The sequence below is a fragment of the Gorilla gorilla genome, chromosome 3 (genome assembly GCF_029281585.2).
Source record: "Gorilla gorilla gorilla isolate KB3781 chromosome 3, NHGRI_mGorGor1-v2.1_pri, whole genome shotgun sequence".
NCBI classification, from domain to species: domain Eukaryota; kingdom Metazoa; phylum Chordata; class Mammalia; order Primates; family Hominidae; genus Gorilla; species Gorilla gorilla.
Genome location: NC_073227.2, coordinates 150,195,498 through 150,210,611, shown reverse-complemented (window position 1 = coordinate 150,210,611; position 15,114 = coordinate 150,195,498). Strand labels below are relative to the sequence as shown.

Genomic DNA, 15,114 nt, shown 5'->3' with positions numbered 1-15,114 from the left:
ATTGTTAAATATGAAAATCCTACAGAAGATGTAACACTTCCTATTTTGCTTCATCCTTGTCCAAAATATACAACCTGGTTTACCAGTAAAAATAACTGGTAAAAATAAGACAGAAATCCAAGTAATCATTTATTTTGTTACTCTCTATCAAAAGTGCAATTACTAATGGCAAATTGAATAAATTATTTTCTCACTAAAAAGATTGTGTTCTGGATCGATGGGTGGATGGATGGTAGGCCTGTAAGAGCAAGGAACCTCCTTGAAGGCCACAGGTTTTGAAACTGAACACATACTTGAAGTGTACCTGGAACATCCTCAATTCCTGCTTTATGTTGGAAATTTATATATCATCTCCAAGTCTCCGATTTCATACCTATAAAACAGGGTTCATAAGCTCAGATTATTGCAAGAAATAAGATTACCTGGAACATAATAAATGTTGAATAAAAATAAATCTACATTGGCTTATAAATATAAATCTACATTGGGTCTGATTGCAACAGACCCCATACCTGAAATGGAATTTTATAAGAAAAAATCTAAATGATGGCATTTAAAAAGCTAGAATTAATTTCAATTTGATATGTGAAGAAATATAGGGTTATGAAAGAAGTAGACTATCCAGGAGAAATAGTCTGATTTTATATGAATATTTGAATTATTCTAAAGTAAGTGAAAACTGGGATACTTTAGACAAAATTTTAGACACAAGTAAACTCCACATGTTTCGACTTAGATAAATAATCACAAATAACTATGATGGCTAGAGCTTGTGTTCATTTCCCCATGCAAAATCAGAATAGTCCTTGCCCTTATGTCTGTCATAAGAATATTATCATAAAACATGCTTGAAAGCACTTTGAACTGTTTGAAAGGTTAGACACATGTGTTTGTGTACATAAGCTCCTCTTCCTCCTGAGGGGCTATGGTATTATTTGGATTATTTCTTCAAGTGGTGTTCCAGGATGGGCTCTCTTGGACTCTTTACCATCACTCTAATAACTTTGTTGCTGAAAATTACTTCTTGTGTCTGGTTCTCCAGCAATAATGATTAAATAGCTCACATAATTCAGAATCATGAATTTCAATGTTTTATTTGGACTCTATCCATGCGCAGAAACTTAAATGAGTGGGACCAAAAATATCTTTATTTATACTATAATAAATTGCTTTACCCAGTAAGGTCAAATTACTCTCCTTGTGGCATTACCTTGAATACACTTAAAGAATTAACTCAATCACAGATGACCTTTTTTTTTCCTTTCCTCCACTTATCGGATTAAAGTCACACCTCATTTAAAAAAATCATACTTTGGAAGTTTTATGAACTTATCTGAGTATGTCAAATACAGATTTTGCCAAAGTCAAAAGACCCCTGTTAACAAGCATGGAAGTCTAGGATATTGATGATGACTTCAACAAGCAGTAATCAAATTCCAACACAGTATAAAACAATGTAAACTCTCTTGACGTTAAAATCCCTGAAATGCCTCCCTTCCTCTTGATTTGGACCATGTTATAAGACCAAAATTTTCTTTTTAAGGCACTGAAAGCTCTTAGGTGCTTTACAATGGGGTATATAAAAGTATCATTTCCTCAAATACTAAGAAATAATTCAGATGATCACAAACACTAGCAACCTTTCTTTTATTATAGCCATGATAACCAGATCATTGTCTCAAAAGAATTGCAACGACATTCATTTTTTTGCACTGTTTTTGTTCCAGAAAATAGTATCCAGAGAAATCCCTGATATTATTTGCCATCATCTTGACATATTACTACTTCTACACATAGAAATATTTGCATCATTGACATATACCTCCATAGACTTGCTAGCTTATTTTGTTTGACATTGTAACATCATATGCATGGGTTTATATTATAAGAATCTCATGAGAATGTCAATGACATAAAATTCCATTATGTTGGAGGGCAATTAGTGATTTTAGAAAAATATTGTGAAAAATGACTGGATATTTCATTTCTGAGAAACTTGCTTTATTAAAATGAAAAAGATTCTAATTATTTAAACTAATTTCTATATGATTTTGTCTTTTAAAAATATTATATGTTCATATTAAAAGATAAAGTAGCAAAATGTGTTGGCTAAAATAATTGGGTATTTTTTTGTCTTGGTATCTTAATTTATTTGCCAATTTTAATGACAATGTTACTCAGACCAGAAAAGGCAGGGAGGGAGGTTGTCTTCACTTGTCACTTCCTGCTCCAGAGTACAGCTCCACAGCATGAGTACAGAAAAATCTGGTAGGGATTAAGGCAGAGTATTGAAATCTTAAGCCAAATACTATTTCTGTTACTAATAAATTAGAATTCACTAGGTTGATTTAAAAGCCATCTGGGGATAAAACTCAAGTACTTCAAATTTCACAGTAGATAAAAGGGCCCTTTTTTAATTTATATTTTTATCTTATTTTATTTTAATTCCATTTTGAAGTATGACATCCTGTCTCATCCCTTGGTTACACCATGGGGCAAGTTATTTAGTGACAGCTACAGGAATAGCCTCCACTGCAGTTACTTTCATTCATAGCATGAAGGAAAATGAGTTGGATGCTTTTCAGTTGACAGGGCAGAACTATGAATCTTTCAGATGTTCCCAATTTTTTATGCTGCTAGCCAAATCATTTTTATTCTCCTTACTGATATGGATATTAATGTGTAAGGTTCCCTAGAGTCTCTTGCTTTAATGCAAAAGAAGGGCTGGGTGTTTTGCAAAAATGGGATCCTATATGAGTTTTCTTTCTGACTTTATGGAGTTTAGGAGTACCTCACAATCATTTATAGCTCAGCTGACAGGGGCACAATGCACATTACTACTCATCTGCTCGGTGACTTAAAATCACCTATTGGCGACTATTGCTGATATTAGCTCAATTATTTTGTTAGATGTATTGCTTATAAAATATATGTATGATGAAGACAAAAACCTTTTGTAGATTTCTAATCTTGAATCTTTTTTAAAAACTGGAAAATTTCCATTCAAGGACAAGTTCAGTTCTCAGTAGTTAAACGATGGATGTGCTATTTTGATAACAAATCATTGTTATTTGGGCCTTCCGGGTAGAAAGTGAACAGCTTTTGTAATCAGGCAGAAATGACAGGGAATTGTAGTCCTCTATTTATTAGCTGGGAGACATCAAACAATGGAAGGAATGGAATCAATTTTTAGGATAACTTTGAGAATTAAATGAAATAGTTCCTATACAGCTATGATGGTTAATTTTATACATCAACTTGACTGGGCCTGAGGATGCCCAGACAGCTGGTTAAACATTATTTCTGGGTGTTTCTATGAGGGTGTTTCCAGAAGAGATCAGCCAGTGAATTGGTGGACTGATAAGCATCATCCAGTCCAGTAAGGACCTGAATAGAACAAAAAGGAGGAGGAAGGTTGAATTCACTTTCTACCTTAATGCTTGAAGTGGGACATCAATCTCCTGCCTTCAGTGCTTCTAGCCTTCAGACTCTCTACATCATTGGCTCTCTGGCTCTCAGGCTTCAAACTTCACCACTGGTTTCACTGGATCTTCAGCTTGCAGATAGCTGATGGTGGGACTTAGCTCCCACAAACACGTGAGCCAGTATCATGTGTGTATATGTATATGTGTGTATATACATATTTCATACACACACACGCGCACACACACACACACACACACACATACATCTTTTATTGGCTGTTTGTTTGCAGAACCCTAATACAACAGTACCTAGCAGGGGCCTGCCAGACATGTACAAAAGTAACTCCATTTTTTCACAATAGTTCCAAGAAGAACAAGTGTTCATTTTTGCAAATAACAGTTTTCTCAGTAATTAAAAAAAAAACTTCCTACTTTAAAGCATCTAGATGGTCTAGATATTATAGTCCAAGTCTATTGTGACTCAGAATTTGAGTGAGACTCAAGCATCAGTATCAAAATTTTAGATGCATTTTAAAGATTCACTTATTCACGCTTGTCTTCTAATTGCTCTTCTAACCTCTTCTTTTGGCATTCCTAAAACTTTGTCCCCATTGAAGAGGAAGCATGTGTTTCCAAGAGTTGTCTATTTTTATTACCTATAAGTTTGCAGAAAAGATGGAACAAGAGTGAGACATAGAAAAATACTTTCTCAGCCTACATATATGGTGAGAGAGGTGGTGGTCACAAGGTTTACTTTATTTTATGTTAGTCATTTTACCCAAAATATTTTCTTAGACACTATTTTTCTTTCCTACTTATTGATTTGAAATACATTTTACATGATTAATGTTTTTTATAAAATAATGTTTGCTTTGTTCATCAATATTTGCCTTATGAATTATGTGAAAATGGATCTAATTTTTGGAGGACTGAGAGAAATTATATTTTTCACCTAAATCAATAAAGACATTTTAATAAACACATTCTACTTTAAAATTAATGATGGTGTTAAGTGGCAAGGATAAGTAGTATATAAAGTACTCAAAGGAGAAAAATATATTTTATTGGCTCATTGCTGTCATCTGCTAATGAGCCAAAGAGTTTGTGTGAAAACATACTTTTCTGTCTCTGCTTACAGCTCTTCCATCTCTAGGAGTCAACCTGAGAAGAGATTTAATAGATTACATCAAACTCAGACGCCTGTGTTATTTGATTTAACATATAAAATATTAAATATATATACACATATATTTTATATTACACATATTAGATGTACATATATAATATACAGTTATCTTATATATAATACATATAATATATTCTTTCAGTTATAATGAACTGTTGAAATAAAGCCTAGAATTTAATTTGAAGTCTTTTTATATCAGTCATTATAAGTTTTATATTGCAATAACCAATAATTTTCTGTATTTTAGTAATAGAGTGACACATAACATCATCCCTTCTCACACTAAATGCCCACCAGGTATACACTGTAGGCTCTTTGTATTGTCATTGTCTTCACTCTCAGAATCAGGCTGACAGAATAGCCCCACCTGGAGCATTTCAGTGGTGGAGAGAAAAAGATGCTGACTAATCACGTAACGACAAATACTCAACCTAAGGTGACACTTGTCCTTAAAACTTATTGGACAGAACTAGTCACACACATTAGACAAAGACAAGGAAGATAGGAAGTGAAATTCTTACATACACCCAGCAGAACTGGACCATTTGGAAAATGGCTCTAGTTACTATTAAACTATAAACTAAGTTGTTACTGGCAGCAAGAGCATCTTGAACACATGTATTTACTCAACAGCTGCCACAGAGCTTGGCACTAACAAGGTGCCCAGAAAATGGATACCGAGTGAAGAAGATTATTGTTAAAAACAAAATTGAATGTCAATAATTTTTAAAAGCTATCCTCTCAATAACCTTAAACTACCTGTTGAGGAAAGATGGAGATTCGCATTACATAGACTCAAATCAAATTGGCTTGTACTTCATGGCAAATTGTAATCAATAACCTCTAATTCCTTATTTTTAAAATGCAAATGAAACCACCTGCCCTAGGGTAGAATGCAGAAGTACTTTTTAAACTGCAATATGCTTATAATATTAAATAGATCTCATTTCTGCCATACAGAGATGAAGCCAGGCAAGAAAATCCAGCTGGGATAGGTTTATAATCCAAATAAAAAATCAAAATTGCAATTATAAGCACAGATGGAAATATACAGCTCTGGATAGTGTCAGTAAGTATAAATCCAGGAACAATTTTGAAGCAAAAAAAATATTGATTAGGGAACACAGATTTCCTCAATTGGACAATCTGGAATGCCTGCCCAAATTCCCTTGATTTTTCCCATGCCTTGCCTGCCAGCATTACATGTCATCTTGTAGTCAGTTCACTGACACCCTGTAGCTCAGCTGAATAAATAAATCAGTAAACAAAGAAAAATATGCTGAGGCATGCTGTCACTTAAGAAATAAATGTAGTCGAGTAGAATTATAGAGAAAGGAAACAAGATATAGAAGTATAAAAAGAAAGAATGTGTAAGTGATTAAATGTGAGGTCGTGCACAGGGAACTGTAAGACAAGTGAAGGAAGAATTATTACAATGGAGACGTTTAGACTAAGATGGACAAGGTCTGTGTTCAAAGTACAAATGTGTATAACTTTTTTAAAGCAACCTTTGTTTTAGGTAACCCATTAGGTTCTATAAAGCTAATGACTAACCAACTCCATATATAAACTATTAGAGAATCCACGTTTAGGAGCTTTGAGGTTCAGCCATACTACTTCTATGCTGAGGACTAGCAATATTCCTTGGATAATTGGATTGCATTGCCTGCTGCTTTTATATCTCATCTCACTTGGGCATGTATTTGATATTCAGAGAAAATTTAGGGTAAGTAATGAATGCTGCAAGCACAAATGAATATTATTTTCATGCAGATTTTTTGGCAACTGCGTAAAACATTTGGAGAGAGCAACCCAACATCAGAAGCATGGATGGAGGATGGAGGCTTTGCATTCTAATCATATGCCCGCCTCTAGCTCCATACTTAATCTACTTGGGTCTTCCCTCTGTCTCCTGGCTGCACCATCTGGCTAACTGAACTGAGAGTTCTCATTGTATATGTTATCTGACAATAGAATAGTGATCATTTAAAATTCAAATAAAGAACTGTCAAAGAATTGAGTCATAAATCAAAGTCCCTGTTTTTGTCTTATAAACATTCTGAACTTCTAAGTAGCTGTTAGGCATTTCATTTACTTTCTAGATCCCTTTAGAAGGCAGAAAGATATAGCTAAAATACACAGAGAATTTGAAGCCAGAAAGTATTAGGCTTTGTTCTAACAATTACTAGCAGAACTAGAATGAATCACTTCATGTCTCTTAATGAGCGGTAGTTACATCAAATTTTAAAAGAGTACAGCAAAGTATTCTTTGCTGTCTGTGGGATTATATGAGTCATTCACTTAAACATTTTATGTATTGTACAGCAATACACAAGCATAAGAAAATGCAAACTTTAGCACACTGTTTCAAAGAAATAATTCTAGAAAATCATAAAAATGCCCAAATATAGTAATATTTTTAATATTTCCAAATCAATAGAAATCTCACATTTATCTAAAATATGGATGCATGATCATCGCATAGCAAATGCTTTGACAAATACACTGATGGTTGAGTTCACTAAGGAAGGTGAATCTTGATGTTAAAATGGTTGGAAATCAGTGGTGTAGGGAGTCCTTGTTGTATATACCTTAACATTGTGAAAGTTGATCATACAATTTGGTTTATTCTTGTCATACTCAACTAAAAAGAGAGTTGAGGCTGGGTGCAGTGGCTCACGCCTGTAATCCCAGCATATTGGATGGCTGAGGCGGGTGGATCACTTGACTTGAGGTCAGGAGTTGAAAACCAGCCTGGGCAATAAGGTGAAACCCCGTCTCTACCAAAAATACAAAAAAATTAGCTGGGCGTGGTAGCACATGTCTGTAGTTCCAGCTACTCAGGAAGCTGAGGCAGGAGGGTTGCTTGAGCCTAGGAGACGGACGTTGCAGTGAACAGAGATTGCACCACTGCAGTCCAGCCTGGGTGACAGAGTGAGACTCCATCTCAAAAAAAAAAAAAAAACAATAAATAAATAATTAATAATATAAAAATAAATAAAAATAGTTGAGAAGCCACTGGTGAAAAGCATCAGGGCACAAAACATCACTTCAAATATGTAATTCTATAAACCTAGCTGCTGAAACTGCCCGCTGTAACCTGAAACCAGTTTTAACCAATAGCTAATGAAACAACCAGCTGCAACTCTAACCAGCTGGTGCAGTTCTGTCCACCACCATCACTTACCAATGAGAGCTTGCTGGCTCCTCAAAACCTTGCTAGTGCCAAGACAATTTCTCAAAGAGTAATAAATAACATTTCCCCTTTTTTGTAAAATGTCTAATCTTCTCTTTGTCCTTCAGACATACCAAAGACCACCTGGTTTGTATGTATGCCCCAAATTGTAATTATTTCTCCCTAAACAAAATATTTCAATTTTAGAGATTTATCTCTATATTTTACTTGACTTTGACAACTCTAACATCTTATTGAAAAATATGAACAATCTATGAGATAGCAGGAGAGTAACTTTTATATGCCTCCTAATGTTTATGCCCTTTTTTTGAAAAGTGTTTAATTTCCTGGCATAAAACTTTTAGGTTCATATTCCATTTCAAAGATAGTTTATCTTGTGTTAACTATAACAGTATTTAATATTTGTCTCAATAATGGAAACATCCACAGAGATAAACTAGTTTTTGTGCAAGCTCCTTCATAAGGAAAACCATAGCTAACATTTATTGCATTCTTCCTATGTCCCATGTACAGAATAAAGACTGTGTGTGTGTGTGTGTGTGTCTGTGTGTGTGTCTGTGTGTGTGTGTGTGTACAGTTTTATTTGAATAAGAGTTATGTAATGAGGTAAGCAGAGACTTGTTCAAGGTCACTCAATGCAGATGTTTTGTCTCCAGTGCCTTATTCAGTTGACTAAGAAACTCCGTACATAACACAGTACTTTGGTGGCTAGCCAGCAGGATATTGGCATATGTCACAGATTTAAAGAAAAGAAAAAGAAAGAATGGGTTTTCATATGTTATGGTATGCCTCAAATAAACCACAATAAAGTGCCAAACAGAAGGTGAACGTTCACTTTGTGGAATGGATTTTATACAGAGGACAAAGGGACTCAATTCATATTCAAAGCAAAGCACACATTTTAGGAACAGTTAAATGCTGATTACTCTTCTGCAATTCTGTTTTAATTAAATACTACCATTAAGCACCACACTAAATAATGTGCTAACATTTCAGTTTGCAGATAAGATATTAATCTGAGGTTCACCACCACAAAAGTGTTAGAAGATTGGACTTAGAAGTCCAGTGGTTTTCACAGGACTGTCCCACTACAACTCTGTGTTTACAGAGACATCTGCACCTAAATTGTGTTCACCTACAACTGTGATGAGCCAGCCTCTTTCAGTACTGCATATACACAAATTCAAACGAAGAACACGAGTGATTAGAATTATGTAAATGGAAACATGAGTTCTGTTATTCTTTTGGCTCTGACACTACCGGTTTTGAAACATAATATGCTATAAACGATGACACTGCAGAAGAACAGAAAGTTTATAAGAAACCCCTCATTTGACAGATTATAAACTGAAGTTTGGAGAATTGAAGGTGTTTTCAAAAGATCACACAGATAGTTGGTGGCACAATAAGATGACATCCCAGCTTTGAGCAATTCATGTTATTTTTACGGGTATTAATTCGTTCTGGAAAATAAAAACTTGAACAAGATTACTACTTAGCTACATCTCACACAAAGGGGTGTAGGTATTGCTTCAAGTTTCAAATGAAAATTATATGTATACAGGAAACAATAATCCAAGAGACTTAGACTTCACAGTTAAGCGACCCAATCTCTCAGAGCTGTGGTTTCCTCATATTACACAGTTGTGTGTGTGCGTGTGTGTGTGCGCACATGTGAAAGTTCATAGAATATAAAGTTGGTGGAGGTATATTTTGATCAGCATTTCAAGAGATCTTTGATGGTATAAACTTAATATGCTTCATATATACTATTTGTTTAGAAGACACTGATATAGTCAGTTAAAATATAAAACTTTACAGAGACAAGAAGTCAAATTCTTTTTATTACCTTGCTTTAGAATAAGTAGTCATCAGAATTTCATGGTATGGCAGACTTTAAGGGAAGATTAAAGTCTTCATTTGCTTATTTATCACATGAGTGCCCAGCAAGCATAAACATAATCACAAATTATGTATTAATCTATAAAATTAGAATGCTAGCCTCCTATTAATTAGTCACTTAGTGCACTAAGCAATTATTAGATCTGTGAAAAAGTCAGTTTCTTCATCTGTAAAACTGAAATATTAAAACCTCTGTTAGGACTTCCTGAGAGGCTAACCAGAAACAGTATATATAAAATACTCAGGATAATGCCTTCTGCAGAGGAAACAGCAATAAATGTAAATGTTATTACTTCTTTCATCAATAACTATACATTGAAATATTATATGTTCAATTTGTTTTACTGTAACTTGAGTGAAATGTAAGCTTGATGTCTCTTTTGCAGTTAAGCCCTAAATCCATAATAGGAACATAGAGATTAAAAAGCAGCAGTATTGGAAAAAAAGTATTTCAGAAAGAATAATGAGAATCAAAAATATACACACTCTTATGAGGCAGATGATATACTTTTGAAAGAATGATAAAGAGCAAAAACATAAGAATAAAGAAAAAGTTGTATGGAAGAAGTTATTTATTATTAGGTTGGTGTACAAGTATGTGTGGGTTTTGCTACTAAAAGTAATAATAACTATTTTGTATTTCCTTCAAAAATAAAAAAGAATTTTTTGCTCTAGGAATGTCGGACCTCAAAGTTTTCTTCCCATTTCTAAATTTAAAACCATCATTGTGTGCAATGACAGACTCCCTCCCCAAAGTCTGTATTATCATCATTATTATTGCCAATAACATCTTCTAAATATCTGGAGAAAGCAAAAACAACATAAACTGTAGCTCTATAAAGATGCTCTTTGCATATCTGTACTCAAGTTTAAGCAGTATAAATGACAGTCATATTAAAACAAAGCAAAACAACCAAGGGTAGAAAAATAAAGACACTTGTGTCCCAAAACTGAAAAGAGAGAGATTTTTTTGAAGGGTTCATAATTTAGTATTGTTGAAGAGGTTAACCATTAAGATCCACGTCATAAAAAAATCCATTTCAATATTGCCTTTTCAATTCCATTTGGCTGAAAATAAATAAATGAAAACTGCTGTTTGTTAAGAATGTCCATTACTTCAATATATGTGTAAATTGAATGTTGGGAAAAAGCTTGCAGTAGGGTTTCAAGAATTGAGTAATTTGCATTCTTATATTTCAGGGAAAGTTGGTTTAAGCAAAATATTAATGTGACAAGTAACTATGAGCTTGGAGGTAGAAAAGCATATTAATGCACAGATCTTATTTCACTGAAGGAATATGACACTTCTGGACAGCTCAAGAGATTGGCTGCAGTATATGGAAGGAAAGAAAGGCGATCACTGAAGCCACACTGTGCTGCTTTATGACACTCAAGTCATAGCAGACATTAATAAGTCACTAGCTATTTTCACATGCTTGTCATAACCTTCGTGTCACAATTTCAGTGAAGAGGCAATATAAGACAAAGAACTTCAGGGAGAGAAAGTTAAAGCAAGCCTGTCGAGGATCGGCAGGCCCAAATTTGATCTGCCTTCTGTTTTTCTCACTGTTCCCTGAGAAGCTTGTGTCAATCTCACTTGGCCAAATTTTCAAACATGGCACCTAATTTGGGAAGTGTCTGAACACAATCAAGTTGTCACAGCCCATCTTGTGGGCATTCTGACTTTCTGGTAATGATACTAATTTGGAAAACAAAATTTAGAGTATTATGCTTTTATTAGCCTCTATGAAATTAGAATTGATATTTTGCCTTTTAAAGTTGCAAACATAACATATCTTAAGAAGTGCTCTGAAATTAGTAAGACCCTTAAAGTAATATCAGTTCTTGTGTATGACTTCGTGATGCTCTCAAAACAACTGATGGGAGGTTTATCCACAGACTCTTTAGTCACATATAAATAATGAATAGGAGATTAAAAGCAAAAAGCCCAGGACACTGTGTAACATTTTTGGGATAAAGACATTTTAATTAAATAACTATTACTATGAATATCATAGTAATTTCTGCATAGCAAATGTTATGCAGAAATCAATATGGATCAACCACTAAGAAATTTTAAAAATATTAAGAGAAAGAAATTAGGTAAGTCCTGTATATATTTATGATACTAATACTGCTTATTTTCTTATTTGCAGATCTGGATTTACTACTGAAATTTGCATTAATGTTACTAAGCACCTAGATCATCTTCATGCCTTTAATAAAAGTTTTAATCAAAGTCTAGAAAGAGATTAAAGGTTACTTCATTAAGCCTAGGCATGTAGAAAATAGCTACACAACACTGTGTAAAGAGAGAACAGTCAACACATATTTACACTTAGTAATTTTTAATCTATTTATGTTTTCTACAACAGAATAGTTTATATTAAAACATTTTCTACCAAAAAAGAAAAATAAATTTGGAATTAATTTTTAAATAATTATATCTGTTTTTCTTCCTAATTGCATCACGTATTTTTGTTACAATTGCAAGGATTTCTTTCACCTTTCATTGAACACAAAACATATTAACTAAACTAGTATCAGCAGATTTTAAATGTATATGCATATATATGATGAGCATTTATATTTTAATTGTATTTTTAATAATTTTTATGAAATAGATACAAAAATACATGCACCCTTCAAATTGTATTCTCCTTATGTTTCAGTGCCAGTTTAGGTTTGTCATCTGCATAAATGTTTTAAGGACCCAGGTTTCTTTTGACTGTTTTTACTCTATAACCCCATTGTTCCCATCTAGTTGTTTGAAGCTTCTTATTCTAACAACCCCAAGAAAGGAGAAAGAGAAGAAATAAAGAGGAAGCAATAGTCTGTTAAGGAGTTGGCATCGGATTTGTCTGTTTGGCAGCTGCTTATATTTTTAAATACTAAGCAGAACTTTAAAATTCATATAATAATTCTCTGAGATGATTTTTTTAATACTGATTCTCTTTTCTGCTTGTTTGATTTTTGTTTCCAACTTTTAGGTTCAAGGGGCACATATTCACATTTGTTAACACAAGTAAACTAATGCTGTGGGGTTCTGGTGTACAGATTATTTTGTCACCCAAGTAATGAGCATATTACCCAACAGGTAGTTTTTCAATCCTCACTCTCCACCGACCCTCTACCATCAAGTAGGATCTTATGTCTATTGTTCCCTTCTTTGTGTCCATGTATAATAGATGTTTAGCTCCAGCTTACAAAATGGAATATGCAGTATTTGGTTTTCTGTCACTGTGTTAATTTGCTTAGGATAATGGCTTCCAACTTCATCCACGTTGCTGCAAAGGACATGATTTTGACTTTTTTCATGGCTTCCTAGTATTTTATGGTGTATGTGTACCACATTTTCTTTATCTAGTCCACCATTAATGGGCATCTAGGTTGATTTCATGTCTTTGCTATTATGAACAGTGCTTTGATGAATATATGCATGCATGTGTCTTTTTGGTAGAATGATTTATATGAACAACTTCAATAAAGCTTCAGGATACAAAATTAATGTACTAAAAAGGTAACATTTCTATACACCAATAACATCCAAGCTGAGAGCCGAATCAAGGATGTAATCACATTCACAACAGCCACAAAAAGAAAAAGTACTTGGGAATACAGCTAACCAGGGAGTGAAAGATCTCTACAACAAGAATTGTAAGACATTGTTGAAAGAAATTAGAGACAACACAAACAAATGGAAAAACATTTCATTGTCATAGACAGGAAGAATTCATGTTGTTAAAATGGCCATACTGCCCAAAACAATTCATGGATTCAGTGATATTTCTTTCAAAGTGCCAATGACATTTTTCACAGAAATAAAAAAAAAAACTATGCTAAAATTCATATGTAACAAGAACAAAAAAGCCCAAATAGTCAAAGCAATCCTAAGCAAAAAGAACAAAGCTAGAGGAATCACACTGCCTGACTTCAAACTATACTACAAGGCTACAAAAACCACAACAGCATGGTACAGGTAGAAAAACAGACACATGGACCAATCGAACATAATAGAGAACTGAGAAATAAAGCTGCACAACTATAACCATCTGATCTTCAACAAAGCTGACAGTAACAAGCAATGGGGAAAGGACTCTGCCAAGTCTGTCCTGCAGACTCTGGCCGAGCGACAGATGAAAGCAGTACTCAGACACAGGTATCCAGTGAAAGAGCAGGCTAGGGGACTGCCGGCACTGGGGGCTGAAGAGAGTTAGCAGCTCCCCATGGCAGTGATGCTTGCATTTATTTAGTAGAGATTTAATGACAAAGGCCTGGAGCAAACACAGTTTTTGGGTAATTAACAGTGTCGACCCCTGAGTAGAGAGCAGTCCTGCATGCGATTGATCACAGGTTGGTTTCTGGAGACCAGAATAAACAAATTTATCCAGATAAGTTCCTTTACAGTCCCTTGTTATCTACCCTTTGCTTTCAGGCTCCCAATAAGAGAATCTGGCTGCCTTCAGCCAAATCCTCTTTCGAAGCTTTTGCAAAACCTCCCGGCCTTCCAAGAAGGTTCACATCTTTCCTTTTTTCTTACAAGTTCTCCTACCACCCTGACCGATCTCTCACAGGACTCCATTTTGAACAAATGGTGCTGGGATAACTGGCTAGCCACATTAAGAAGATTGACTCTGTACGCCTTCCTTACACTATACACAAAAGTCAACTCAAAGTAGGTTAAAGACTTAAATGTAAAACCTAAAACTATAAAAGCTCTCAAAAAAACTTAGGAAATACTATTCTGGTCAAAGGCCTTGCAAAGATGTTATGACAAAGCCTCCCAAAGCAATATTAACAAAAACGAAAATTGACAAGTGGAACCTAATTCAACTGAAGAGCTTCCACACAGCAAAAGAAATTATCAACAGAAAATGTAAAACCTAAAACTATAAAAACTCTTGAAGAAAACCTAAGAAATACTATTCTGGTCAAAGGCCTTGCAAAGATGTTATGACAAAAACTCCAAAAGCAATTTTAACAAAAAACAAAAATTGACAAGTGGGACCTAATTCAACTGAAGAGCTTCCACACAGCAAAATAAATTATCAACAGAGTAAATAAACAACCTACAGAATGGGAGAAAAATATTTGCATACTATGCACCTGACAAAGGTCTAATATCCAGAATCTATGAGGATCTTAAACAAATTATCAAGCTAAAAACAGACAACCCTATTTAAAAATGGGCAGAAGACATAAGCAGATACTTCTCAAGAGAAGACATTCATATGACCAACAAGTATAGGGAACAAAATGCTCAACATCACTAATTATTAGATAAATGCAAATCAAAATCTCAGTGAGATATCATCTGACACCAATCAGAATGGCTATTACTAAAATGTCAAAATGACAGATGCTTGTGAGATTTCTGAGAAAGGGAACATTTATACACTGCTGGT

General features: G+C 34.2%; 1 long non-coding RNA gene across 1 annotated transcript in view; it reads right to left on the bottom strand.

The window, feature by feature from the left end:
• Window positions 1–225: 225 nt before the first annotated feature.
• The window catches only part of LOC134758264 (uncharacterized), a 30,602-nt gene continuing 15,713 nt past the window's right edge, over window positions 226–15,114 (bottom strand). Inside the window, exons 2-3 of the long non-coding RNA XR_010133254.1 lie at window positions 4,544–4,586; window positions 226–373 (exon numbers count right to left, since the gene is read on the bottom strand). This is a non-coding gene — a long non-coding RNA (uncharacterized lncRNA). The remainder of the gene's footprint in view (window positions 374–4,543; window positions 4,587–15,114) is intronic.